This window comes from Oryctolagus cuniculus, chromosome 11 (genome assembly GCF_964237555.1).
Source record: "Oryctolagus cuniculus chromosome 11, mOryCun1.1, whole genome shotgun sequence".
Lineage (NCBI taxonomy): Eukaryota > Metazoa > Chordata > Mammalia > Lagomorpha > Leporidae > Oryctolagus > Oryctolagus cuniculus.
The window spans coordinates 88,227,074-88,253,959 of NC_091442.1; the positions used below are offsets into that span (position 1 = coordinate 88,227,074).

At 35.9% G+C, this 26,886-nt stretch overlaps 1 long non-coding RNA gene across 1 annotated transcript; it reads right to left on the reverse strand.

Moving 5' to 3' along the window:
* Nucleotides 1–6,749: 6,749 nt before the first annotated feature.
* LOC138844482 (uncharacterized) lies at nt 6,750–8,141 on the reverse strand. Its single transcript, XR_011380371.1, has 2 exons — nt 7,989–8,141; nt 6,750–7,261 (listed from the first exon to the last, which is right to left on the reverse strand). It is a non-coding gene; the product is annotated as an uncharacterized lncRNA (long non-coding RNA).
* Between the last annotated feature and the right edge of the window lie 18,745 nt (nt 8,142–26,886).

The window sequence follows — 26,886 nt, forward strand, 5'->3', positions numbered from 1 at the left end:
AAGCACATTTCTTTCTTGCTGCTAAGTTTATACTTGAAACCACTTAAGTTAAATCATTAAGAAAAACTCCTACTAAAGATATATGATTATTAATTACTGCAGGTCTAATAAGTGAAAATTTCTGAGACAATGCACAGATGCGCTAATAATATCTAGTAATAACGAGGTGACAAGTAGACATGTAGTTTTTGCTTATTTGCCGCTGAATTTATATTTTCAGGTTGAATCGAATATCATTTTATTAGCATTAGAGGGAAAACAATCTAGAAATGTGAGTACCCAGGCAAAAATATAAGCTTTCTACATATGTTGTTCAGTTTCTCTGAGAAAGTCTTTCTGTCTTCAACCTAATTTATTGTGCAGGCTGTGGAGAATTTGAAAACCATGTTTTCTTCTAGGATTACTTCAAGATCAGCTTCTTTGGTTTTAAATTTGTTTCAGATTTGTTTGAGTAGAAAAATACTAGCACTAATAATTTCTGATGAATAGTGATGAGTTACAGAAATGAAAATAACCTGGACACTAAATTTGATAGAGGACGGAAGAGGAAATTGAGCATAATATGTACATCTTAGAATGGAAAGGTGAAATTGAACTACAAGGTAAAGATCAGCAAAGCTGTTCTTTTTTTGGTGATCTTTAAAACTGCAAGTTGTAATACTTTAATTATATTTTAGAAATCCAAATGTAGAAGAATCTCATCTTTCCATATAATTCAAAATCATTAAATAATTCTTGTATACTCTATTAATAATACAATTTGAATAAAGGTGGAAAATAATTTATTTTCTTGTAAATTTAAAGTATATATGGCATGTGTCTATAAGAGGAGACTTTAAAAAGTTGGTGGAAAAAGCCCATTGTCATGATCTTAAATCCATTTTCCATGAATTCTTTGAAGTTCCTTGAATAAATATATGTAATTATATTTTAAAAATTTCTTTCATATATACTATGTTTTAAAATACTAAATAGAGTTTTTCCTAATTGCTGAGATGACATGGGGTATAGGAAGAAAATGGTACACATTTTATTATCTTACGTGCAACAAGAAAATTTTCTAATATTTTAATATTAAACTTGAAGTTTTTGGTGATGTTTTTAAATGTCTTCTCATTTAAAATCAAAAACACATTGTTTATTGTGAAATTATTTTAGCTCATTTAACAGAAAAAAATGAGACTCAAGATTGTTCTATTAACTGATGGAATCCTAGTTTTGATTTATTCTTTGAAGTCTGCTATCTTTCTTTTTATGGCACTCATAAAACAAGAAGTTTGCTGAAGTGACCCAAGATACAATGAGTATCGCCAAAATTTAATGCAAAGATAAATAATTTAACATTAGATGGAGGATGGATGTGTCACCTTGAGAAATGACCTTTCAATTCTGGTTGATAATTAAATTAAAACAAGTGTATAGCTAAAACTTTTGTAATATTTATATATTTAGTGCTAAGGAGTATGTTAAATAGAGACAGAATAACACCCAATGAATCCTAAATAAAAGATCTGAAAATTTTGATTTAGTAGAAACAAACATAAAAAGTATTGCCAAACTTACTGATATTATAAAACAATCTATGAAGCCCATTGGAAAAACAAAACAAAAAAATTGTTGTACCTTTTATGCAACCTGCTTTGCAAGCCATTCTAGAAAGGTGTTGTCTCAATAGAAGGAGGGACAAGACATTAGGAAAAGCCATTAGTTTTGTTGCAATGACTACATTTTTCTTGTATTTGTCATTCTTACAGAATTATACCATTGCAAACATCGGGAACTGAGGCTCACAGATGTTAACTGATTTGTTCAAACTAATGTACCTAATAAGTAGCACAGTAGGAATTTGCACCAGGTTACAGATTGAAAGTCTGAATAGTGAGAATTCTGAAAAATATTTATGTTACTCTTGGAAGAAATATAAATAATTGATAGAGAATAGGAAAGTTTAAAAAGAGAGAGAAAAAAGAATTTTTTCAAATTGATGGTCTAGCACTTATATGGGCCTACCCAGAAAGAATTGCAATTCATTTAAATAACTGCTAATTCTGTTTGCTTATCTAGTTGAGTTAAACAAATAAGGAATCTTCTAGACAGTGAGTTGGTGCACATTTTGACCTCTTAAAACACTGCAAGGTGTTACATAGGATTGGAGTCAGATACTTCTGCATTCATTTCCTTGTTCAGTTTGCCCAGTGTGTTACTTTGGGCAATTTAACTTAATTCCTCTAATCCCTAATGCACTCCTCCACCAAATGAATACTAATATTACTTAGCTGTCTTCTGTTAAGTTAAACTGTTGTAAAAAACTGTCACCCAAATCTGAGTGGCTTCACAACAAAGGGGCATTACTGATTGGGACTGCAGATTCTTTTCAGATCAGCTTCAGCTCTGCTCCCTGTTTTTTGCTTTCTGGGATTTTTTTTTTTTTTTTTTTTTTTTTTTTTTTGATATGTTGGTCTCCTGGAAGAGAGAATAGAGAGATGGGGGAACCATGGGAAGGCCCTAAAAGGGCCTCAGTGGTTCATGCATCACTCATGCTGACCTTTCATCCGACTGGAGGAAAACACACACCCAAGCCTCAAGTGGGTGGGACAGCCAAGCATCACTGTCTCATTGGGAAAGACAGAGAATAATTGGGAACAACCCTACATCTGTCACAACACCCACAGGATTATCGTGATGATTAAATGAGAAGAAAAAGTGAAGCTCCTGGCAGAGTTTCAGGCGCATAATATGCGCTCTCAAAATTTTACTGCGATTTCATTCCCTGCTTGGGGTCCAGAGTCAAACTGATTAAAGACCAAGCATGTGAAGTATTGCAGCTGCATATTAAATTCCCAGTGTTCATTCTGTATGTAACCTTTTTTATAATAATTGAGAGAATTACAAATGAAGACTTCTTCTTAGAGACTTGGACTTAAAAGAAAAAATAAGGATTATATTTGAAAAATCATGGTAAGTTGGAAAAGACTATCGTCTTCCTATTTAGCTCTCAATTAAAAATTAACAAATTAAGAACTAACTTTTACAAGTACATTCCTCATTTCTTAACATCATAGAAACTTCTTTTATAAATATATATACATATTTATCTGTTCTACTACATACAAATATACACATATATGCTCATTAATAGAATACATAATGCTCACCATTAATAAAATAATAAATCAAAGCTTTCTTTAGATAGCAGTTAGAATTCCAGATGAAAATAAATTTTGGTGATAATTATATTCCAGTATGAAATATCTCAGGTATTTTGCAAACTTTAGGACAGGACGAAAATTCCCTATTGAATGTAAAGTTCTCTGTGACATGCGGTCAACTCCCACAAGAGTTTTGCATGAGTAATGGATTTGGTCCTATAGATCTTTGGATAGATCTTTGAGGAAAAAGCCAAGCTTTCCCTTCCCTTTCTGAGATCAAAAGCACCACTGTACTTTTGGTATGAGAAAGGTTTTGCCCATGGTTGCCAAAAATGCAGTTTTCCCATCAGTTATGAATAGTGGCCCAGGCAGTTTCTCTAGGGTGGCTCCATTTCAGCTCAAAGGTAGTACTTATTTTGAAGAGCATCTTGAGTGCCTTTAGGATAAAAATTATAACAGTGCAAAAATACTTTTCCCTTCAGCTGAAAGACCATCAACAACAACCACTGTGTAAGGTGTTATGAAGTACCAAACAACCTTTTGTGAACACTTGCAATAAATTTCCATATGTGTAAGATCAAAATACTCAGTTGTCATGATTTATTTGTCCATTTTCCCCCAATAAAATTTAATGTGGAAAAAAACCAGATTTTAGATGAAAATACAATTGTTTATATGGTTCCACAGAAACAAATTTTTGAGAGTCTTCTTGAGGAAGAAACTTATGAGAACATTATTGATATGCCACTCTCCATTATAAACTCCTTCAATAAAAGAATTCTGTTTTCCCATGATTTTAGACGTACCATAGATTGAAATGCACCCTCTGTAATATGACACTTACTCAGAGTGCTCTGACAGAAATGGGACAATGACAGATGGGTGTTAGCCATGTTCTATTAAATGATCCCATAGTATACAAAATCCACTTTGAAATTATAAGTGAGAAAAATTTTGAGAATTCATTTGTTTCTTCAGCATTCTCCTTTAAATTCAGTGCATCCAATACATGGCAAAATTAAAGTCAATGAATAAAGAGCAAATTAAAAAAGAATGATTACAATATTTTCAGTCATTTGTGGGAGAGGGAATGGATACACAGATAAATAAGTCTCCTAAAGAAGTGTGCCCATTACATTTGGGGTCAATATACATGAAAGTGGAGTGTTCAGCTGACTGAAAAAAAAAAAGACCCAGAAAAATCCTCTGTTAGGAACTACCTGGCTTTACACTAGTGTTTACAATCTTAAGATTTGCTGCATTCCTTAATTTTCCCCTGAATCTCAGGTCCAATTAAATGAAGTAATATGAAACAAAACACTTAGGCACTTTACGCTCCAAATTGTAAAGCTAAGGATAGGAGATCTTGAATGATTAGAACTAATTGGTGACTGCATATAGAGATCAAATTCACCAGAAAGCTGCTCTACTTTTTGCTTCAGTTCAACAGGCACTGTTTAAGATCAGAGGTAAGAGGGAAAAAGGTTGCATGTTGTGTTAATTGGTTGGGGAGTGTGTTTTCTGCTCACGTTTGATGCTATAAAATGAAATGCAACAGTTTGGAATGCAAACTGAAACAGGAGGTAGCATGGGTGTGGCCATTTACAGCCTGAACTCTTTTGTAGTTTGCCAGTCCCTATTCATTCATTCTAATTTTTAGGCCTTGCTCCAGGAGAGCTTTTGAGAAAATGTAAAAAGACAAAATGTGCACAAAGACTAAATGAGGTATTCAAATAAGTTCTGAAAATTTCATTCTCTCAAACATCTTTATATTTCATTAATTCTATGTCACCTAATTTTTCTAAATTGCTATTTAATAGCTCATTTCACTTTGTGTATCTAGTCTTGAATATTCTGCACTCTGCAGGAGACACGTTGGAGTATATTCTGCCATTTCTTGTTATTTTTAAGTCTGTTATGTACAGATAATTCAGGTTTTAATTATTTTATTAAATAATATGCTGTTAAATGAAATTCATGAAGATATTAAAACATACTAAATCTAGTTCATTTATATAATTTTGTTTACAAATTATGCTGCTTATAATAACAATGTTGATGTGAATGTGTGCTTTTTCAAAAGTGAAAATCAATAGGTATCTTCCTTCTGTTATTTCCTGCTTTGTGAATGTTCAGCTTGTATTTTACACTGGAATGATCTATGAAAAGGAAAAGCCACACTTGGGAAGAAATGCATGCTGTGAGCTTAAATTGTTAAATTTTTAAAATATTTGAGTGATGGTTATCTATAACCAAATTTCTTCTGATATTTGAACTTGTCTTATCACTCCTACTGGATTCCTTATGAGGAAATGCCTTTTTTTAAAAAAAATTCTCTAAATTGGGAAACTTTTAATCTGGTTTGCCTCTACTATGAAATTAAATTCTTCCATTGACAACACACATAATTAATAAGATAAGAAGCTTTTGCTGTAAACAATGAATTTACCAATAGATTAATGCTATGATTTGAGAGTGAGAAATTAATGAAATGTATGCAAGATTAGCAAAACTACTTACTAATATGTTTTAAATATGCTAAAGGGAAATCAAATTCATTTTGTGTTTAAATTCCTAAAGTTTTGATTAAACCCTAAAACATGTCATGCAGCTGCACTGAATTCATCTGATGGAAACACTTGATAATCGTTCACCTTATACCCTTATCATCTGTACACATTCTTTCGCACTCTCTCCTTGAAAAAATAAACTTCAGCACCAAAGGAAAAAAAAATTAAACAGCAGTCTGAAAACTGAATAAAAAGGAAGCAATCTCTGCAAATAAAAACAGAAACCTCTAAAATAATGTTTTATTTATCACATACAAACGTGTTTTCCTAAGAATTATTTCCAGTGTGAGCCACCATATGGAAGTAGAAAGCCATTATAGAAATGAACTAAGATGGTTTGTATCACCTGCATAACTTGTTTTGTTCTATGCCTTCAGGCTTCAAAACCCGCTTCCCATATTTTTTTCCTTTCTTTAAAAATAATGTACATCAGTTTAATTTATCCCAGGTCCTGACAGAAGGATCGGATTTTAAGCATTTAATGCTGTGGTTTCAAATCCAATTTCTCAGTGTTCATCGTTTCAAAAGTGGCAGAATTTGGTTTTTTGAAAAGGTTCAAGAACTTGGGGAGGATTGGCATGCTTGCTGAAGTCCCACACTGATGTTAAAGGCTGCTCTGTCCAGGAGAAAGCAGTTTGGTCTGAATTTTTCTATAGTGCTCCAGGAAATACTCAAGCCTCCACCTCCTCCAACAAGAGCCTCTTCTCATTGGTGTCAACCTAGGAATACTTTTTAAACTCATAAAGTATCCTGGATAAATAATCTATTTACAGGTTTCTGAACAAGGGCACTGATTGGTTGATGCATTTTCCTGCAAGGGGGGTATCAGTATATCTGCTTAAGGCCAGATTCCACTGCATATGTTCCGAAACAGCTTTCCTTGAGACCAATGGGATTTTTATCCGTTCAGACACTGGAGCACTAGATCCTTGCACAGTAAATTCATTGTAGGCTTGCTTTATTGGTGGTGGGGAAACCTAAAAAAGGTCAGGAGTACAGATTGCTTCAAATAAACATCCAGAATCTCAGATGCGTTTTTGAAACAGGCCCAAGTTTATTTGAACCTCTTTCTCTGGTTTGGAAATCAAGCTGAAAATTTCACAGAAACAGATTTTCTTGTGAGATCTCAGAATGTTGTGGTTTAAGTAAGGTAATAAACAAACTTGAAAAATGAAAGGCAAAATTGGCTCAACCTCACCTGGTTTCATTCTATTAAATGTCTGAAACTGAGTGACATTGTGCGATCTTTTTTTAAAAAAATGAAAAAAAAATCAAACCCAGATCTTGACTGTTTTATCCTAGAATTATCAGACATTTTGCCTGAGTAGAATTAGAAAAACTTGTAGCTCCGCTGTTCGGGTCTGTCCTTGTTTCAGTAACTCATCAATTCCACTTTCGCCATCTACAGTTTGAGAAATTTCTGCGTTGGTCTTCCATGTTGAAACTATTATTGAAGGATAAATCTTGGACCACTTGCTGTGAGACCATTTCGATGTATTTGTTGGTATGATAGCCTAGACTTGTATGACATCTATATGGAATCTATAAAATGAAACAAGATAGAGTTTTTTTAATGCCTATTATTAAACACGAGGTAGAGAATTAACAGTTGTACAAATATCACATAGCAAAATATCATAGCAAAATCATTAAGCAGATATCTCTAATTTCATTTTTAAGTGATAAAAAACTGGCTCATGAAGCTGTATGAATTTGACCAATTCTAAAGCTATTTTATTATACTATTAAGTAGCAGATGCTGGATTACTATTTTATTATACTATTAAGTAGCAGATGCCGGATTAAATCCAAAGAGTTCTGGCTTCAAAAACCATACACTTGACTACCAATTTATGAAGTTTCCTGTGTAGTTATTAAGGTTTTCTCAAGAGGTTGTTTTAGTCCAATGTTCCCTAAATAAGATCTTGAACCAAAATCATAACATAGAACGGATTATACATCTTACTTACTACCTGGAGAGAGTCCTGATAGCTATAAATAGGAAATTCTATAGTTAAGAATTATACTATGATGATAATGTCTTATATTTTTAAAACACTCCACATTATACAGAAACCTTTTGTACCTATCTTATTCTGATCCTTCCAACAAACTGAGAAGTAGGCAGGTTAAGGCATCCTGGTCCACATATGCAAATGAAGAAAACTGTAACTCTGAAATTAACAGATTTTCCTCCAAAGTCACAAAACCAAGAGACACCCAGAAGAGACTCCAAGTAAATCTTTTACTTATGTAAATTTCTGCTTACAAATCAGCACTCCAGAATTCCAGTCTAGGGTCATCTTTTAATTTCTTGCTTTATTTTCTCACTTTTTCCTCTTTTCAATTGTACTGTATTTTCTCCACAGTATCTTTGTATGCTTTAGCTTTTAACATGTAGTAGAGAGCTCTCGCACTAACTGATAAAATCCAAGCTACTTTTGCAGAGCTCAAAATAGTCTGGACACATGATACCAACGCTGTTCTTGGACTACCCATTTAAGTTATGTATCAAGTCTAAATTTAATCAGGGCCACATTTTATTTATACATTTCATGCATTAAACTCATTTAAACTTTTAGTCAGATTTCATTAGAAGAAATACTACCGTGCACATCATGCAGTAGTGAAGCTAATGTGCTTCAGGAATCTGAAAGGAGTTGGAGATCAGGAGTCTGATTTCAAAATTTCTTTTTGTTTCTCTGCTTAGTGCTTGCAGCAGGTCTGTGAGCAGCAGAGTTTGTTTCCTAGGACGCTAATACAGTCAGCATGCTCTGTACACATGTGTAAACACAGACATTCCCTATAATCAGGAGGTTGGTGTCTTAAGGCAAGATTATGTTTTTTTAGGAAATGCAATTTATGTTCAGGATTAAGTTTCGCTTGCAGACTGATAACGTCTGAGGTTCAGGGGGATGATAGTAAGTATTGTGTCCTAGCTGCCTGCCCTGCATCTGAAGTCTCAACGGAGCCTTCCTGGATAGGCCCCATTCTCAGGATCCCAAGTGAAATCACTTAGATTTCTTCCTTGCTTAGAAAGATGAGAGAAGTCAATGATATGAAAATGGAAAACACATTTTCAAAAAATTCAAAGCACCTATAAATCTCTTTGGTGGGTGCAAGGAAATTTAGAGAGACACAAGGCAAAAACATAGAGGACTAGCACCCTTCTACACGAGTCAGGAAATGTAGATTTATGTCTGGTACTTTGGTATTCTTGAGGTTGAGTCTGGGGGTGGGGGGATGGGGAACAAGTCAGGCACAATTGATTCTTAGGATGTAATCATTTTAGTCTGCTTGTGGCATGGCCCTAATATTACAAAACAAATTAAGTATATGACAAATATTCTTTGTCTTTTAAAATAAATGTTGAAGTAAATGCACCCAGAATACCAAGTAAGCCCTTCCTGTAATTCCTTCTGTAGAAAAAAAAATGCTGTGCTATTTCTTTTCCAAACCAGAATTTTTTTTTCACAAGTCAAAAGGACAGTTTCCATGCCAAAAACATAATATTTTTGGCCTAACACTAAATCCACAGGGTTTATTTCTCCTCCTCCTCCTTCCCTTTCTTTCTTGGTGCTTTTTAACCTCCAGTGTCAGAGATCTGAGGTCCCCTCAGCGTCCTTTTTCACAGTGCATGCAGATCATGCAAGAGGCCCGCGGCTTTGATCAAACAGCTTAGTTGTCTCCATCTTCCAAAAAAAAAAAAAATCTTCAGATGAATCGAGTACTCAGCCCTGGAACCCTTCTGACCACAAGGAAGACTGGCGTGCTTTTTTATCATGGTAACAGGTACTGCATGGGAGAGGCTGTACCACAGAAACCTCAAGCTGCCTGGGCCGTGACACTGAGGGTCTGAGTAGCACTGGACTGGGTGAGGGGAGCGTTTGCTTGTTTGTTCAAACATAGTTTCTAAATTACCTGTTTGTGTCAATTAGGAGGACAGAAATGGAGAATGCTGCATTGACCTAATTTTCACAGAATAAAGTCCTTGTATAGCGTAATAATGATCTGGAAAATGAGATACACTCAGATAGCCAGGTTCCACAAGCTTGCTATATTCTGATTCCCCCTTCTGTTTTCTTCCACCAAATTTGAAAGAAAACACATTGTAATTTAGAAAAAAAAATCCTCCCCCTTCCCTGTTTGTTCCACCTCCCCTAAAATAAAATTTTATGACACTCAATCTTATTTCTTTTCAAGACCATTTATTTAATAAAAAAAGTTTCTTCTGGCCTGAGATGCAATATAAATGAATATGTATTGTTTTTTTCATGCAGTTAATGTTTGGGGCAGAGGCTAAAACATTGAAAAGAAGGAACTGAAATGGAAACTCTGACATCACTTTAGCAGCCGTCCCGCTGCCTTTGCTAGGGAGAAAAATATTAGCTCTTGTCTAACTTACCTTTTCCATAAGGTGTAAAAAGCGCACTATACAAAGGGAGAATATGAAACCCAGAGCTGGTCTGATTGCCTGCATGCTATTCATATACACACCCATTGTTGTAAACTGGCACTGGGTGAACCGACTGATTCTAACCAGATGGCTGCACGCAGAAGTGCATTGAGGAGTTTCCTCTAGGGTGCCTACACAGTGTCCTACTGGCTTCCCAGGCTGAAGAAAAAATGAAAAATATGAGTTTCCACATTATGAGATTTCATCCAGATGCTCTTAAGGTTGTACATTAAATAATGAGTCTTGGGCTTTAAAGAATGTTAATATTTTAAAACTTTGCAGACTCTATGCACTCCTCCACTGGGTGGCGCTTGAAGGCCATAAGACTGAAGACAACTTAGAAACCGGATATTGGAAATCTGATTCTTTTTTTTTTTTTTTGAATTCTAATTTTAAAAATGTCATTAAGGGGTGGATTCATTATCATTCTAATCTAATATGATTACCAGTTTATACTGTCTATTGCCATTTACACTATATTTGTACTATTTACTGAGTGATTAGCAATAATTTTGCATTACAGAGTATTAGAAACTTTTGAGGCATGGAGATGACTTATCTATACTGGTAAAATGAAAACTCTTTGAATAATTTTAAGAATAGGATATATTCTACTCAATGCTTATAATGTCTTCAAGTGACCACGATAATTTATCTACAATCAAGTTTTTTTTTTTTTCAGTATGTTTTACCATTTTAAAGGAAGGTGTTGTTGTCCAAGTATTTTTGAAATTTAAGAAAACATCATTCCATTTAACTTTTTTTTTGTCTTGACCCCTTACTAACAGCTCCTAAGAACTGTCCTGATAATTTCTGGGACTGGAATTTTAGGGACTGTAGGGGACATTCATTTTGGTTTAATGATGCTCACTTATAGAGTACTATGTGAACTATCAACTAGAAATAGGAAATTGATGTATAGATTTAGAGTTCAATGAGATGTAGTCATTTCCTATTAAAATGTGCATAATATTTTATCTGGTGGCATTGGTGTCTCTTCTTTCTTGTGGCATTAATTTCTCTTACCGCATGTTTGCTTGTGGAAATCCTGTTTTCAGGTCTTTCTTGCCTAACAGTACAGCCACCTGTAGTACAGCTAGTAGAAATAGAGCACACCAGAAGGCTAGAATTCTAATGCCTTTATAATCTTATTATATGCACCTTATCCCATCCTAAAACTTTATCACTAACCAGAGACAGATACATATGAATACATATGAAATTGTAAAGCAGGTAGTACTGTTTTTTATCTCCTCTCTTTGTGACCTTATCTCCACAACACATTTTACAGTTGAGAAATCAAAACTATATGGTTTACATGTAGTTGTTTTAGACTCACAATATCACAATTTACAGATAATATGATCTGGATTAACTTACTTAATATCTCATGCTTCTCTATGACTTAATTTGGAAAAGGAGAATAGTCCTTATAACTAAAGATGATTCTGAGTATTAAGCTAGATCAAACATATGAAAAGCTTAATTTGTTGACCTATGATAACTTCCTGATAGATGGTAGCTATTGTCATCAAGAATAAAAAACAACTCTGTTTGCCCCGTTATAGATTGAAGTAAACAGACACTAAAGCATGTAATGCTAAGTATATATCTTAGTATTATAGTCTCATGTACTTCCTAATGTGGACAATCATTTATTCACCAACATGTATTTATTGAACTCCTAATACAGGAGAAAAATTGCTTTGTATGATGACATTATAACAATGAACTAGTACAAAACTTGCCCTCGTGGTGGCTACAGTTTCATAGGAGATGTAAATTCTACATGAAAACATATTATTCAGATAGTTTTTCAATTATAGTTGGAATAAGTATTGTGAAAAAAAGTTCAGCCTAGTGAAACACTAGATGTCAGTTGGATCACTCACAGAAACATTAATTTGAACCTCCTTTGTCTTACTTTGCACAACAATGGATATCTTCTTAGCTTTTTAAATCTTTCAGACATGTTTTCAGAGTGTCACACTTTTCTTTAATTTCACATTCCTACTAAAATCTGTACTTTTCTGAAGTCTTACCTCCTATAGTGTTTGCCTTATCTCTGGTTTTCATAGATCAAGAAAAATTATTTAGTCTTTTCTCCTTGATTCATCCCCAAATACCACTAGCATGTGGATTGGAATGAATACCACAACATCACTCGGAAAACAATTTAAAACTAAAATTGAGTTACTCATTCTTTTTTTTTTTTTTTTTGACAGGCAGAGTGGACAGTGAGAGAGAGAGAGACAGAGAGAAAGGTCTTCCTTTGCTGTTGGTTCACCCTCCAATGGCCATTGTGGCAGGTGCGCTGCGGCTGGTGCACCGCACTGATCCGAAGCCAGGAGCCAGGTGCTTCGCCTGGTCTCCCATGGGGTGCAGGGCCCAAGCACCTGGGCCATCCTCCACTGCACTCCCTGGCCACAGCAGAGAGCTGGCCTGGAAGAGGGGCAACCGGGACAGAATCTGGCGCCCCGATCGGGACTAGAATCTGGGGTGCCAGCGCTGCTAGGTGGAGGATTAGCCTAGTGAGCCGCAGCGCCGGCCTGAGTTACTCATTTCTTAAAAGTCACTTGTCCATTCTGACCAGAGAGTCTAATTCAGCAGAAGAGAAAGTCACACAATTCCAAACCAGGCAGATGATGTTCAAAGTAAGTACTGATCAGAAAAAAGCTTGTATGCTTGGTTTCTGGTGTTATAGATTTTGTTGATGGGAAATTATGCTTTTTTTAAAAAAAAAGTTGTCTTCACGAATCTTTGATACATTTTTTTAAAAAAAGTTTATGTATTTAAAAAGTTTATTTATTTCCATTTATCTGAAAGGCAGGATGATGGAGGAGGGAGAGAGAGAGAGAGAGAGAGCGAGAGAGAGAGACTCACTCTGATGCCTTCCATCCACTGATTCACATCCCAAGTGTCCACAACTGCTGGTGCTGGTTCAGGCCAAATCCAGGAGCCAAGAGATGTAGGTGGCAAGAATCCAAGTACTTGAGCCATCGCCTGCTGCCTCCCTGGACGCGCGTTGGCAGGAAGCTTGATGGGAAGCAGGGGACGGACTTGATCCCAGGCACTCCAACTGGACGCAGACTTCTCAAGTGACTGCACCACAACGCCGGCCCCTGTTATGCTTTTATTGTCTTTGTTTCGTGGTCCTTGGCTAGAATGGAAAATGAAATAAGACTTTCCTGAGGAAGTAACGTTTAAGCTTAGAACTGAAGGGTGTGAGATGAATTGTATAAAAAGATTTAGAACAGAGGGAACATCACGTAGGATGGTAGGAAGGTAGGAAGGTTTTTACTCTGCTTGGCTTAACCTGCCCTTAGTCATATTTGTAAACATTTGAGTAGGAATGCTTGGTCAAGTTTATTTCTAAATTACTCTCCTAGGAAATAGTGACAGAAGTTGAAGGAAGTGAGAATTGCGTTGAGGCTGGGATCCTAAGTACAGGCTTCCTGGAAGAACTTGGATTTCAGCATGATCCTGAAGGAAGGAGTGGACATGGATAGAAGAGAGTTTGGGAAGGACAAGGGAAGCAATGGGATGGGAAAAGGCAGATGTCTGCTGTTCCTGGCAGAGCAAGGAAATCTGTCCACTGAAAAGGAAGTCTCAGTGATTCTTCTGGAAAAATAAGCAAAACCTGAGAAAACCATTTAATATTTTCTATAGATAGTGACATAATTTTTACATAAATGAAAGATGGCTCAAAATAATGTTGTAGAAAGCCAGGAGGGTTCAGACTAACAAAGAATTAATTCCCCAAGGAAATGTTCATATCAAGATCCAATAATGCAGAATTATTAGTATGGGGGGATGGGAATTAGAGAGATCTGTGTATATCTTGCTTGCTTGAATAGCTTTCTAGCTATGTTGGAGGTGGTAGAATACAGATGAGTTACACGCCTTCGTTTCCTGGAATTACAGGCGGGTAACAGCCTGCCTTGAAACTTAGTGACTCAAAGTAATGCCTTTTGTTTTTCACAAATATACAACTTTCTCAGGGCTTTACAGGTATAGCTTGTCTCCATTCCCTCGGCATCCATGAACTGGGGTGGGTTGACAGCTGGGACTGAGGTTGTCTAAAGACTCAACCATTGATAAGTCTGACTGACGATGGGAGTTGACACCTTAGTTGAAAAAGCAGTCACCTGAACCCCTTTTAACATTATTCCTCTCCTAGTGGTTTCAGGAAATGACATGATGGCTGGGTTCCCAGGGAGACCATCCTAAGAGAGATCCAGGAAGAAGCTGTATCCCCTTTTCTCATTCAATCTAATAAATCACAATGTCACTTTTGCCATATTCTATTCATCAGGATGGCTAAAATCTGTCCAGGTTCACACACACACACACACACACACAAAGAAACATTTTAAAATTTTATTTATTTATTTATTTGAGAGAGAGAGAGAGAGAGACAGAGAGACAGAGAGAGAGAGAGAAAAATCCATCTGTTGGTTCACTGCCCAAATGGTTAAAATAGCCAGGTATGAGTCAGGCTTAAGACAGGCGCCAGGAGATTCATTTGGGTCTCCCACATGGGTGGCAGGGGGACAAGTACATGGGCCATCATCTACTACTTTCCCAAGCCACCAGCAGGGAGTTGGACCAGAAGTGGAGCAGCTGGGCCAGTGTTGTGGCGCAGCAGGTTAAAGCCCCAGCCAGCAGTGCCAGCATCCCATATAGACATTGGTTCAAGTCCAGGCTGTTCCACTTCCAATCCAGCTCTCTGCTCTGGCCTGGGAAAGCAGTAGAAAATGGCCCAAGTGCTTGAGTCTCTGCACCCACGTGGGAGACCTGGAGGAGGTTCCTGGCTCCTGGCTTCGGATTGGCTCAGCTCTGGCCATTGCACCCATTTGGGGAGTGAACCCATGGAGGGAAGACCTCTCTCTACCTCCCTCTGTAGGTCTGTCAAATAAATCAAATAAACCTTAAGAAAATAAAAAAAAAAGAAGTGGAGCAGTTAGAACAAAAACTGGTGCCCATTTGGGATGCTGATGTTGTAGGCGGCAGCTTTTTATCTGCTACACCATAACACCAGCCCCGAAATTTAACCTTTTGATAGGGAGTTAATAAGTTATGGAAAGGCATTATGGTTTAGAAATACAGACTTTTATCATATTCGGACAATACAATGTACCACATTTTTGTGCTTCATTTTGGATGAAAGATGAATTTTCATTTTAAATCAGGGGGTTGTATGTAAATTATTTTACTTTTAGGGAAATAAACATCTTTATTAAAGTGACCTATGGAACATTATCTTTGGGAAATTTTGTTCAGCCTAGAATGTTGGTTGTGTTCATCTACCTGTGCATTGGCATTTAAAACAATCATTATCCATTGACAAGTTTCATAATTGAGGAGGCACCTAAGAGGAATGTTTAATCTGGAATAGTGATACACACAACACCGTAGTGCTCTGAAGCTCTGGCTCCTTCATTGCATAACTAATTTGGAGAAGTGTAGTATTCTAACACTTTGTCCAATTAATTAGCATTATTAAGAAAGACAAATGGACTTAGGACTTAGGGAACTGAGTTTTCCTAAGAATGGAAGTCAATGCAAGTGTGGAGGAAGAAGCAAGAGGATTTCACTTAAGAGACAGAGAACAGAAGCCAATAAAGTAGGAAAGGAGATTCGCTTCATAAAGGATTGAACACTTGCAGTGTTTTCGTTTAGGACTGTGAAAACAGTCATGCTTACTACAGTGTGCTAAGGATTGCTTGTCATTTTTGTAACTTGATTTACTTCAGTAATGCCTCAACATTACAGTAGATTCTGATACATGTTGCTTCCAAACAGTTCATGAAAAACTACATAGATTTCAAGAATTTCTTGCACCAAAATTTGTTTATCTTTTAATTCCGTTTCCCATGAGTTGTGGTACTGATTTGTGTGAAATTAAAGAATGTGGCATATGTCACTCAAAGATGTCGGTTTCTAGGTAGTGACTCTCAGGGACCCCTTCCCACTGGCAACCTTGCACATGAAGATCCAGGTAGATCATCCATGTACGAAACCGAGATCTGATGCTAGCACAGGATGAAACATGAAAACTGTGCCTTGTAATGACAATTATATAGCAAGCAGTCACTCATGGTGGTGATTATTATTGTCAGTGGTAAAGACAGAACCCCTAATGCTAATGTTTTGATTCAAAAAAGGAGGTTCTACTGCCGCAACTGATGAATATAATTGCTATTTTCTTGATGGTATAAATAATATTTATGGTAAAGATTGATGATATTAATACAGCCTGTTGGAGAAATATTTTATGACAGAATTACCTTCTGGTGCCTTTCAAATCATACCAAATAAATGTTTACCAACCTTATTTGCAAAGTGGCCTTAATTGACTTGGATAATTAAAAAATAAACTTTAGGCAAATCTTTAAAAAACATCAGCAAAATTTCATTTTTTCACTATGTCTCTCAAGGGAGGTAATTTGATAAAAAAAGTTTTTAACTATCACATATGATAATAGAGTGAGTAAAATTAATCAACATGAAGAGTTAGTATAAAGAATAGAATATAAGTTTACTTCTAATACTATTTTTAAGTCATCCACTGTGACTGCCAAAATTAGTAATGCACACTTGACATGAAAATATAGAGGAGCAAATTTGGAGTCAAGAGGTCAAACAACAAAAATAATTATCTAAAACCCTCTAGAAATGTACTTTCTTTTTTTTAATAGAAGATTTTATTTATGTTTTTGAGAAGTAGAGTTACAGACAGTGAGAGGGAGAGACAGAGAGAAACATCTTCCATCTGGTGGTTCATTCCCCAAATGGCCACAGTGGCTGGAGCTGGGCCGATCCAATGCCAGGAGCCAGGTGCTTCTTCCCAATAATATTCCATGCAAGTACAGGGGCCCAAGCGCTTGGGTCATCTTCTACTGCTTTCCCGGGCCATAGCAGAGAGCTGGATAAGAAGAAGAGCACTCAGGATGAGAATTGGCACCCATATGGGATGCCAGTGCCACAGGCAGAGGATTAACTTACTGTGCTACAGCTCCAGCTCCTAGAAATGTACTTTCTAATCTGATAGTCTCTAAGCACATTTCCCTAAATCATGTAAGTTAAAGTAAAGTAATTTAAAATGAAACAAAATTACAAATTTGATTCCTCAGTCACATGAGTCACATATCAAGAGATCAATATTCATAATCCCATTGAACAGCTCAGCTATAAAGGAGAAAATTCTAATGTACAAAGTTGTTCCAAAATGTCTTCATCTATCATGTTTTACTCTGTGCTTTATCTTCCCTTTTACCTTCCCCTCCATCATTTTCCTAGTGGTATGTTTGGGGAGAGTGGGCATTTTTAATTTTAATATGCTCCCAGTGATTCATTTTTCCATTGATGGATAACATTTTCTGGGTCAATTTAACAAAAATTTGCCAAATATTAAAACCATGAAGATAGTCTTCTACTATTTGTTCTAAAGGATGAAGATTTTTAAGCATTGAAAATAATGTGAACTAACATTGATCTGGGTGGAAATTTAATAAATAGTAGTTGACAATGGGGACATATGAAAATGCATGTTGCTCTGTGGTGTGTTCCGGTTTGATGCCAGAGCCTAGTTTCTCATAGGGTTACCTGTGGATGTGGGACCCATTGTACACCCTAATTATCAATCTTTTCATTTTCTTGGGGTAATGTCTTTTGTCTAATCAGAAGATGGCAGATTCCATACAAACATCTAGTTCCCTATTTCTCAGAGGTCTTTCCTAATTACTTATTAATCCTTCTAACATCTGACGAAACCTCAATTTTTTGACTGTCTGAACTATCACTACAACACATTTTATTTGAAATTGTGCCAGCAAGCAAATAGTTTGTCTTTTTTTATTTATTTATTTGACAGGTAGAGTTATAGACAGTGAGAGAGAGAGAGAGAGAGAGAGAGAGAGAGAGAAAGGTCTTCCTTCTGTTGCAATATACTAGTGCATATTCATCTGTGAGAAAAATTTTTTATGGGTCTTTGTTATATCCTTCAGCAATATATCTATACTTACCTTGCTTTAGTAATCAAAAACTCTTGATCTAGTATTACTGGATGAGATGGCTTTTCTTCAATTCTGCATTACCCTGGTAGGCTTTCAGCCTTATCCTGACTAGCCACTTTTGGTAAGGTCAAAGGGTTTACTTGATGAATGAAAACTATTCATATTAACTCCATGATTTACGCAGTTTAGGGGTTGTGTAAGTGTTTGGGGTTCATAAGTTATATTCTATGCAAAGTTTTTCACATCTGTACTCAGATACTAGATTGTGACTGTTTTTTCCCCTGAATTTATTTGATCTATAAGAGCTTCAATTTGAGCTCTACCTTTGAAGTTGTCATTTCATTTGACATCATCAAAAAAGTGTCTCTAGTAGTCTGTATACTCCATAAACTCTCATTCTAATGAAGAACAACTATAATGGAATAGACATATGAATCAGTTCTCCAGACATTTGGGGAAAGCATGTATTATCAGTGACAATGTGACTTTTAGTGGTTTTCCTTTAGCCCTCTGATCTCACTGCTTTTTCTCACCCCAAATATATTCTGTTTGCCTATTAACAATTCACCAATTATGTTTTTCTCTTAGAAGAATAAAATTTGTTTTCAATAGGTTAAAGGCAAAATATAATTAAAAATCTAATTATAAGCAAATTTTACATCTGTATACTATTTGTTTTGCCTATCTTATTTACAGCTCTTTCCCCTAATGTCAAGAATAGTGACTGGAACATTATAAAATAATCAATAAATATTTTTGAATAAATTGATATATTTTCAATATATTCTATAAATATTCTATAAAATAAGCAGGAAAACGTCACTCTGATTATGCAGACCTGCTAAGATCAATCCCATTCACAATAGCTACAAAAACAATCAAATACCTTGGAATAAACTTAACCAAGGACGTTCAAGATCTCTACGATGAAAATTACAAAATCTTAAAGAAAGAAATAGAAGAGGATACCAAGAAATGGAAAAATCTTCCATGCTCATGGATTGGAAGAATCAATATCATCAAAATGTCCATTCTCCCAAAAGCAATTTATAGATTCAATGCAATACCAATCAAGATACCGAAGACCTTCTTCTCAGATCTGGAAAAAATGGTGCTGAAATTTATATGGAGGCACAAGAGACCTCGAATAGCTAAAGCAATCTTGTACAACAAAAACAAAGCCGGAGGCATCACAATACCAGATTTCAGGACATACTACAGGGCAGTTGTAATCAAAACAGCATGGTACTGGTACAGAAACAGATGGATAGACCAATGGAACAGAATTGAAACACCAGAAATCAATCCAAACATCTACAGCCAACTTATATTTGATCAAGGATCTAAAACTAATTCCTGGAGCAAGGACAGTCTATTCAATAAATGGTGCTGGGAAAATTGGATCTCCACGTGCAGAATCATGAAGCAAGACCCCTACCTTACACCTTACACAAAAATCCACTCAACATGGATTAAAGACCTAAATCTACGACCTGACACCATCAAGTTACTAGAGAACATTGGAGAAACCCTTCAAGATATTGGCACAGGCAAAGAATTTCTGGAAAAGACCCGGGAGGCACAGACAGTCAAAGCCAAAATCAACTATTGGGATTGCATCAAATTGAGAAGTTTCTGTACTGCAAAAGAAACAGTCAGGAGAGTGAAAAGACAACCGACAGAATGGGAAAAAATATTTGCAAACTATGCAACAGATAAAGGGTTAATAACCAGAATCTACAAAGAGATCAAGAAACTCCACAAAAACAAAACCAACAACCCAATTAAGAGATGGGCCAAGGACCTCAATAGACATTTTACAAAAGAGGAAATCCAAATGGCCAACAGGCACATGAAAAAATGTTCAAGGTCATTAGCAATCAGGGAAATGCAAATCAAAACCACAATGAGGTTTCACCTCACCCCGGTTAGAATGGCTCACATTCAGAAATCCATCAACAATAGATGCTGGCAAGGATGTGGGGAAAAAGGGACACTAACCCACTGTTGGTGGGAATGCAAACTGGTCAAGCCACTTTGGAATTCAGTCTGGAGATTCCTCAGAAACCTGAAGATAACCCTACCGTTCGACCCAGCCATCCCACTCCTTGGAATTTACCCAAAGGAATTTAAATTGGCAAACAAAAAAGCGGTCTGCACCCTAATGTTTATTGCAGCTCAATTCACAATAGCTAAGACCTGGAACCAACCTAAATGCCCATCAACGGTAGACTGGATAAAGAAATTATGGGATATGTACTCTTTAGAATACTATACCGCAGTAAGAAACAACGAAATCCAGTCATTTGCAAAAACATGGAGGAATCTGGAACACATCATGCTGAGTGAAATAAGCCAATCCCAAAGGGACAAATACCATATGTTCTCCCTGATCGATGACGACTGACTGAACACCAAAAAGGAAACCTCCTGAAGTGAAATGGACACTATGGGAAACGGTGACTTGATCAGCATAGCCCTGACTGTTAATGAACAACTTAATACATTATCCCTCTTAGTAGTTTTTTTGTCTGTTCTACTTAATATGACTGGTTTAATTCTGTAATTAATACACAGTTATTCTTAAGTGTTGAAAATTGACTGAAATGTGATCCCTGTTGAACATAAGAGTGGGAATAAGAGAGGGAAGAGATGTATAATTTGGGACATGCTCAAGCTGACTTGCCCCAAATGGTTGAGTTGGAAACATACCAGGGGATTCCAATTCAATCCCATCAAGGTGGCATGTACCAATGCCATCTCACTATTCCAAGTGATCAATTTCAGTTCACAATTGATCATAATGAAAGGACTAAGAGTCAAAGGGAGCACATAAACAAGTCTAGTACCTGCTAACACTAACCGATAGAATAAATAAAGGGGAGAGTGATCCAACATGGGAAGTGAGACACTCAGCAGACTCATAGAATGGCAGATGTCCTAAACAGCACTCTGGCCTCAGAATCGGCCCTAAAGGCATTCGGATCTGGCTGAAAAGCCCATGAGAGTATTTCAGGCATGGAAAGCCAAGACACTCTGGCAAAAGATCTCTGTGAGTGAGATCCCAGTGGAAAGAACAGGTCATCAAAGAAGGAGGTACCTTTCTCTGAAGGGAAGAGAGAACCTCCACTTTGACTATGACCTTGTCTAAACAAGAAAAGAATCGGAGAACTCAGAGGGCTTCCATAGCCTTGGAAACTCATGACTGGAGCATAGGGAGATTACTGATGCCATAGACAGGAGTGTCAATTGGTAAAGTCAACAACAGGAGTCACTGTGCACTTACTCCTCATGTAGGATCTCTGTCCTTAATGTGCTGTGCATTGAGATTTAATGCTATAACGAGTACTCAAACAATATATTTCACTTTGTGTTTCTATGGGGGTGGAAACTGTTGAAATCTTTACTTAATGTATACTAAACTGATCCTCTGTAAAAAAAAAAAAAAAAAAAAAAGAAATTATCAGCTCCCAACTTGACTCTCACTGGGATTAAACATGACAATAGGTCTGCTCTGATTTCATCATCATTTAAAAAAAACATCTATTATTTTTCACTTTATGTTTCTGTGTGGGAGCAAACTGTTGAAATCCTTACTTAATGTATACTAAGCTGATCTTCTGTATATTAAGATAATCGAAAATGAATCTTGATGTGAATGGAAGGGGAGAGGGAGTGGGAAAGGGGAGGGTTGTGGGTGGGAGGGATGGTATGGGGGGGAAGCCATTGTAATCCATAAATCGTACTTTGGAAATTTATATTCATTAAATAAATGTTTAAAAAAAAGAAAAAGAAAAAAAAAGAAATATAAATTTCTGAGCATCTAAGCTAATTTCATAATATGTTTTCTGGTGTATTTCCATAAACGATATACAAAGGTGGATAGATGCCGTAGTTGGGTGAATTTTCTGTTGATTAAAGAACTGTATATAAAACTCTGATTACTTAATCTATAAAAAAAACTTTAAAGGTTGTATCTAGTAATACTCTTGAGCACATTATCACCAATAACTGTAGTATCACTTGATATATTGATATTGATATATTTTAGCAACTCCAATGTAAAACTATTTTGACTTCATTTGAGGTTTCTAACCCCCCGACCTCAGCAGCACATTTTAGTTATATATAAAGCCATCACTTTCTCTTTCCTTCTGGAACACCATACGTCTCTGATCAATCACATGATCTATCATTAGCATCATAACTTTTGACTGATTCTGTCAGTATGGTTTGAGGGTGTGTGTCCCTACCAAATTCTTATGTTGAATCTCATTCCCCAGTGTAATAGAACTAAGAGGTGGAGACTTTGGAAAGTGATTAGGTCATGAGAGGTCCACTCTCATGAATGGGATTTACATTCTTATGATAGAGTCCCACGAGAGCTAATCCTCCTCTTACGTCTTGTGGGCACACATAGACCGCGTTGTAGGCCCTCACCACACACTGAATTGGCTGACACCACTATCTTGGACTTCCTGATCTCCAGAAATGTGTGCAATAAATTTCTATTGTTTATAAATTACCCAGTCTAAGATGTTTTCTTATAATAGCTCAAACAGATTAAGATAATAGCATATAAAGACTGTGGATGATATCTATGTGTTTTCAAAGGATTGTAGAGAGTAGTTTAGTATGTGAGTATCTGGGGAAGGAACCAACAGGAAACTCTCATTCCTCAAGGAACCTGGGCTGTTGCACAAACCCTGTGCACAAGCTCATTGCCGTCTTGAAATCATTATTCAATTTTGAATGAGGTGTCCTACACTTTTATTTTGCTGGTCCTCATAACTTAGGTAGCAAATTTAGGCTTTAAGGAACTTTGGGGAAATAGCATGGTTAGAGAGTAATTAGCAAGAGGGAGACTAGGCAATGTCAGAAATGTAGTGAGACAATATTGCTTGTACGACCTTGAATGACCTGAGTAAAGTTTGAGCTAGGTCACTAAAACTTTTGTGCTGGGAACAGAATGAGATGATCAAAGCTGACCAGGTTTAGTAAAACTATAGGAGTTTGAACTAGCTGATCTATAGAGGATTTTTCCAATTCTTATTTTCTTTGTACATTATCTTTTGCCATTTAATATTATCTTAAAATTTGATTCCATCTTGCTCTGGCCCCAACAGACTGGGTTTGTTTTCAATTCACATCTAATTTTAAGGGAGGTGAAATTGTCATAGGTTTCACATTTTTAATATAATTTTATATATTTGATTTATTAAAAGCAAATGAGATAATGTATGTGAAAATGCTTTGGAAGGCCTAATTCACTCTATAAATACAAAGGATTAAGTATTAAGAAAATTATAGTTTAGATTTGTTGAAATAATTTGTTTGAAATCTCACATTTTCCAATAATTTAGGAGAACTATATACTCTTTTACTATAGCTAAAACATAGAACTTGCTTTCATTTTATGTAATTAAACTTTTGGAGAAGGATAAACTTGCATAGTGTAAAGAGTGTTCTAATATTGGCAGTTGTAGCCTGTTTAGAATTTTCTTGCCAAATGTTCAGTTTCTTGATTTTTTTAAGTTGGTGAGATAGAATTAATTTTCTGTGCTCATGCTTGTTTCCAACTTAAGACTTCAATTTACAAGCATGAAAATAAGTTTTTTTCCTACCTAAAATATTAAGTTTAAATACTCATTTCTTGGATCAAGTTGTTGGCAATTATAATGTTGGCCACAAATTTCTCCGTGTTTTTATGATCCAGACAATGATGTAATTGTGGATATATTTCTTCAGGAAGATGGCGATCTTTGCAAAGATTAAGTCCTCCACCACTGCTCTTGACCCTGGCCTTAAGCATCAGTTGTCAGCTGTTACCCATATAGCTCCCTCTCCAGCCATCTCTAGGTTCTTGGATTAGGTCACACTCTTTCACTGCCCTCCATTCTCTCCCTCCAGGGAATCTGTCATGATTGGATTGATACTTTTTTTGTTTATTAACTGGTTCCTCTGTTGATTATAACGTAGTTGGAGTAGGATCCATGCTGATTTAGTCTCCCAATCCCATCACATGTCTTAGCAAATAGAAGGTGCAGTGAATGTGTTCCTTCAGTAATTAATGCTAAGGTACCTGTTTCAAGTGGGATTACTGTACTAAAAATTTTTATGAGATAATTTGTGAAAGACATTAATAGCCTTGGGATGAGTAGTGATAAAGTAGTAAATATTATCTTATTTTTAGAGCTGAAGTCTAACTTTACAATAACCTGCTACTTTAATCAGTCTTGATAGGCTAGATAATGCAGCACTAAAAATGGACATTTCAAATATTAACTCATTTCTGATGAAATCAAAGGGAGCCATCACTCAAGAAAGATATGTTGGGTCCCGAGCTGAGGGTGTTTTTCCACTGTTCAGGACATAGCAACCCAAAGCATGGTTTCCCGAACTGCAACAACAGGGATAGGGTGAGAAATGGGAAACACGCTCACTCTCAATGGTTCTGGACTGAAAATAGCAATTACCATGTCTGCTCACAGTCATGTGGCTCGGCATATATTCAGGGGACTTGCAAAGGAAAGAGAGGCAAAGTAGATGTGGGTAGAATTTTTATAAATTACCATTAGGTTGAAGTTTTAAACCAGGCAATATTTTTTTCAGGTGTTTGAGAAATTACATATGTAGTAATAAATAGACCAGTAGAAACTCATTCTTATAAAGAAACAAGCCTTGATTAAAGAATATCACCTAAAAGACAATGTGTCTTGAATTAATTTTATTAGCTCAGACCCAGTCACCATCTGAGAGTAACAATGTCAAATTATTTAAGATCTTCCTCCTTTCCCTTCCTTCTTCTTTCTTTCTATATCTTTCTTTGCCATACTCAGTAAGCTTGAATTGTGACATTTATAAATTTTCAGCATAGATAATTAGAAAACAGAAATAAAACAAAATGATATATATTTTAGGATTGTATAATTTAACATCTACAGGTTAAAATATTAAATAACCAACATATATATAAACTATGAAATGACAAACCATTCTGCTTTTGAAAAGTGTTGGGAAGTAGACATTTCACTCAGATGCTGGTTAAAATTCCCATGTACCATGTCAGAGTACCTGGCTTCTATTTCTGTCTCCTGGTCTTGATTTCAATTTTCTGGTAATGTTGACTGTGGGAGGCTGCAGTGATATTTCAAGTTTCTGGGTCCTTGACACCCATGTCGGAGGCTTGGAATGAAATCTCAGAACCTGGCTTTGACTTGGCATTTGAGGAGTGAACCAATGAATGGAAGATTCCTCTCTTTACGCCCCTTGCAATCCTCCCTCTCCTCCCCTTTTTCCTCTTCCTTTCTATGTCTCAAAAATAAATAAAATTTTAAATGGTACTGTAAATAGAGCATGGTAAAGATCATGGTGAAAGCTGAATCCATGACTATGGGAATGGAGGGACAAGATTGCAATCAAAGTTCAACACTATGGAATCCTAAGTGACTATTTATGGAAATAGGAACATAGATTTTATAAAGAGCCTTGTATAGAGTCTGCAAATCAATTCTGGCATTTTAACTAATTTTAGAGCTTACTAACTACTTATTTTTCAATTTAGTCAAATTACTGACTAATAACAAGTGGGTTTAGCCAAAGTAGTCACTAAAAATAAGAAAAGTAGTCAAATTGATAAAACATAATTTTAGCTCAAAAGATATCTAAAGGACTATGACAGAACTGAATGTGACCAAATGTTGTTTTGGTTTGGAAGCCCTGGCCCCATTTCAGTATAATTGTTAGAAATCTACATAATCTGGATCAACTTCGTACAGGGATGTCTTAATGAATCAGACAAACAGATTGTTTGGCCACATATGTCTCCACCATCATTACATTATACAGACTAGGCATAATTTCCAGATTAATATAATCTCACATAAAACCAAAAGATAAAATTAAATGTAAAAATATGTATAACTTTATGCAGCAACGCATATTTGTGTCATAGAAATAAACATTCTAGGAAAGAAAGTTTGGCTCACTTCATCATCCTAATCTAACTTTTACCATCTTCTACAGAAGGAAGAATTATATTAGATTATAGCGTGTAATGCCAAGTGAGCTTTGGCAAACTTTAGAGATTTTTTTTTGGCTTATTGTTAGCCACCACTTGAAAATATGTTTTATATTATGAGTAAGCAAATATCTTTTGAAACAAAATTGATACCAATTATGTAATATAACTAACATTTAATTTTCTTGTTATTATGGGGAAAATCTTTTCTAAACTATGGATAACGTTTGTCTTGATAGAACATTAATTATTAATATTAGAGTATAATTCATTCATTTATTCAACAAGTATTTATTGAGCACTGAATAGTGCTACCATTCTAGATCTTTGATTTAAATCAATTAAATAAACTTCTGCCCTCATGTAGTATGGAAGGGGACAGATACAATTACATATGTAATCTACAGTGAGTGTGCTAGAAAATAAATAGCCTAGAGGTTCTGAGGACGTGGATGGGACAGGTTGGGACTCATTGAGAAGGTGCCATTTAGCAAAAGCTTGAAGATGGTATGATAGTAGTCAAATAATAGTTTGAGAAACAGCATTTCAAGTAGAAGGAATAACTAGAGCAGAGGTGTCTATCTTATGTGTACAGAAATCGAAAAGACCAGTTGCTTGGCTGAACAAGAAAGAGAATGGTAAGAATTGAGGCCTGAAGCATAAAAGGGAAGAG